This window comes from Cynara cardunculus (genome assembly GCF_001531365.2).
Source record: "Cynara cardunculus var. scolymus isolate 2C chromosome LG 5, CcrdV1, whole genome shotgun sequence".
Classification (NCBI taxonomy): domain Eukaryota; kingdom Viridiplantae; phylum Streptophyta; class Magnoliopsida; order Asterales; family Asteraceae; genus Cynara; species Cynara cardunculus.
This window is the reverse complement of record NC_037532.1, coordinates 17,687,553-17,691,622: the sequence shown is the minus strand read 5'-3', so window position 1 is coordinate 17,691,622 and position 4,070 is coordinate 17,687,553. Positions and strand designations below refer to the sequence as shown.

The following is a 4,070-nucleotide window of genomic DNA, read 5'->3' as shown; positions in this document are numbered from 1 at the left end:
TTCTCATATGGTCAATGTACATGTAATTCTTTGACTTGAGAACATGAAGTTTGTTATGTGTGAGTAATGTATTTTGACATTTATTCTAATCATTCCGTAATTGGGTGACATAATGATAGTTGGGTATGTTGCATAACACATAATAGAATTAGCATCTATCGAGATAGGATTTGCCCCTCCTTTATGACGGGAGTGATGTCTCTGGGCCCCTTGATAAATATATACTATAGAAATGCATGCATGCTTAGATAACTGATATGAGATATCATTATCTATTTTTTATTAGTATGTTAGGGAATCAAGAAAATAGAGATTGGACATAACAAGAATGACACATTCAATGTCTCGTGTTCAACCTGGACATCTTGGACAAAAGAATTAAATATGTAAAACTAAAATTGACTACAAACCGATAATTTGTTGTATCACCAATTCTCATCATTTGGGTAACGATGATGTATTGCTAGATACCGCTCATCGTTTATAACTATAAATATGAGATTTATATTTATTCCCAACATGTCGAGAACCCATTGGGTCACACGCTTTGAACTTATTCGTATAAGGAGTTTCAATAATTAAAATGTTTAATTATCATATCTGATTTGTATCGATTTTATCTGATTAAATAAAATCAGATATTATTTATGTTGGACATAAATAAAGATGACTAGGGATGGGCTTTGTAAGAGAGTGATGGTGTATGAGGGTCTTACACTCAAGCATGATGTGAGGCATGGTGGAGGTATGGTGATGGTTAAGCCATACATTTGATGTCCATATAAAATTTATGACATTTTTATGCTAGTTAGTTTTGGTCTTGCAATTCTCTCTTAAAAACCACCTACAACAATATGCTCCATTTTCTTTCTAAGTTTTGAAACCGTGACTAGCATCACGAGAAGGCAAAGGATTCGGATTGTTCGCGTGGATACCGTGGAGGCATCAAGCTTTGTTTGTTGTTGTGATTCAAAGTCTTGCTAACTGTGTGGTATAATTTCGAAACACCCGATTTATTCTGGTTCGTATGGATCCTTGGAGGGTTACGGTTTTATTTTCCGCTGTGCTTGAGATCCCGTTACCCAACAGTGGTATCAGAGCTACTTACGAACCTCTAGATCGGTTTTTTGTGACATACATGCTATATTAAAAACTGTTTTTGTTGCTATATGTTTTTGTTTCGTAAATGTTTTGATTTTTTCGTCCTAGAAATGTTCTGAATCTTGAAAATCTTTAAACATGAAAAACCTAGATCCTTCAGTCAGCTTTCAACAGATTTTTGAATCGCATCATTTCGACTTTGTATGAATTTTTTATGAATTGTTTACGAGAATATCACAATGCTGTTTGAAAATCGAACCCACTACGGGTTTTACATGGTTTTCGACCCATAAGGGTTCTAGATCTTTAAAATCCTAGAACATAAAAGATGTAGATCTTTTTGTTAGTTTTTCAAAAAACTTTGAATCCCCTTTTTTAATGTTGTATGAATTTTTTATTATTTATACGGTGGTGTTGCAAATCGATTTTATGTTTCAATGTGATTGAATATGTATAATGTGATTTGTTTGGTGAATGGTTATAGCTTTTAGTCTTGAATGTATTATATTTGATAAATACGACTTGCACTTCGTGTCTTTCTCTATATAATCTCTTTGTACATTCTCCTCTCATCCAATCCCCTCGAATGTAACTCGAGGTTTCTTTGATTGAAATGTAAAGTATTTTGTATAAAAAAAAGCGACTGATGGAGGCATTATGAAGTGACGAAGATAAGAAGACTTAGAGTCATAGAAGTTTATTTTATGTAATGATATTCATACTTGGCTCTATGAATATCGCATAAGGGGGCTATAACCATCTCACATTTTTTTACGCTTTATATATTGTGATATATTATGCGTGGTTGTTTGTATTTGATACTTGTTACAATCTTTTAWAACAAAATATGTTTTTTTAAATGTATAAGTAAAAGGAGTTTTACAAATSAAAATGAGTTTTGATAAAAGTAAAAAGGAAAATGGTTTTATATAATATATAAAATGGACCATCGATCTCGAGTGATAAGGTCTTGGTATATCATGCAAGATATCAACCGGTTTTGTCACAAAGGTCTAAACAAACTGCCTAAGAAAGGAAGGTATTCAAGTGATCCTTGTGATCCACCTCCAATCTGGATTCCAGTTGAATCAAGCGATGAGGAAAGGATCTATCACAAAAGAAAGAATGGTATACTCAAACTAACTAAAATCCCTCACAAAAATATTAAGTTTAAGATGCCTTCCAAACATGGCACTTATCAAGACTTTGATCATCGAGGGTGGGTCATGCTAAAGCTGAATACTCTCTTTAATCTTAGTAAGATAAGGTAAGCATAAGATTCCTACAAGCCATTTTTGGGTCAGACTTAACCAAATTAAGCCTAATAGGATTAGGGATTTGGAGGTATGAGTTGGGAACATTCATATGATGAATTTAAATAAAAGTTGTTTACTCAACTATCCAARAGTTACATAGARATGTAATTAGYAATGTTGTTGCTTACCTAAAACATTATTGGTTGAKCGGTTAGCTAAAGCTAAATTGATTGATGATGAAAATATGGATCTTGGCCCACTAGAAAACTTGTGATATTTTCCGAAACAATAAAAGAGTGTTGTTGTTTTGATTAAAATAGTGGGAACTTGTTTGATGAAAGTCCTTATTAAACAATAATAATTTTATGACACTAAGAACTCTACTTTTCTAATGTAGATTACCAATGGCACAAACCAACAATGGAAACAAAAACACTTTACGATCCATTCTTGAGAAAGAAAATCTTAACGGAACAATTTTCATCAATTGGTATCGTAATTTGAGAATTGTCCTCAAAGCTGAAAAGAAACTGTATGTCTTGGAGGAACAAATCCCTGAAGAGCCTAATTCCAATGCTCCGAGAACTAAAGGGACACTTTCAAAAAACATGATGAGGATGCTTTGGACGTCTCATGTCTAATGCTAATAACCATGGAACCTAATCTTCAGAAACAAATGAAAACATGGGGGCGTTCGATATGATCAAACAACTAAAATTGTTATTCCAAGTGTAACACCCAAAGCCATACATTGCATGTAACATATATTTCATACAAAAGAAATACATGATATCATTTCATTCAGGTCCCTTAGTACAAGAATCTATAATGAACAAATACAAGGTTTAAAAATTCAAATACATTACTTGAACTAAATAATCAAAACTGTACATCAAAACAGATCTTCAAGCAGAAACACATATAGGAAAATATTAAATTTTCCTCTTTCCCTTACTGTCCGTACCTCCTACAACACATAGTTAAAATCACAAAACAAGGGTTAGACCGAAAGGTCTAGTGAGATACCCTACTTATGTTATTGCAGGGTGAAAAATCACCAAAATCTTTATGAAAAACATCCTTTCATATATAACAATTATATGAACAAATAAGAACACAATACCAAACTTCTTCCATATTTCAAGCAAAGCTTTCAATTATATGAATCTCATACCTCTGAACCAATCAGGTTTCACATAATGCCACTTTGAAACCTTTTTAAGTCAAAATAAGGTTTATAAAGTTTCAGGCCAAACCTGATGTTTTCTCCTCAATAACATTCAGACTATGATTTCCAATAAGAACCTTGATCCTAAATCTTTAAATTACAAAGAATTAAAGATTCCAGAACATGGTAATCTTAAAGGATATAATAGAAAGAGTTATATCATACAACACACATACAAATGCCACCCTTATATCCAAAGGTACACCTCTCCTTTATATGCCACCCTTATCACATGGTACACCTCTCCTTGATATGCCACCCTTATACCATGATACACCTCTCCTTGATATGCCACCCTTATTTCCTCATCAAAATATTTCACAAAATAATTTCAAATAGACCGCGGCCATTGAAATTATTATCAATACAAAAATCATTTCTTTTAAAACTTCCTTTTTATGATAAAATAACATTTCTTATCAAAAACACAAGGCATCACTTTAAATCCGGTCAACTTGATTTAGCCGGACTTCAACTCCGGTCAA

The 4,070-nt window shown here is 32.8% G+C and overlaps 1 pseudogene; it reads left to right on the top strand.

Moving 5' to 3' along the window:
* The window catches only part of LOC112512869, a 16,259-nt pseudogene that overhangs the window by 9,405 nt on the left and 2,784 nt on the right, over window positions 1-4,070 (top strand).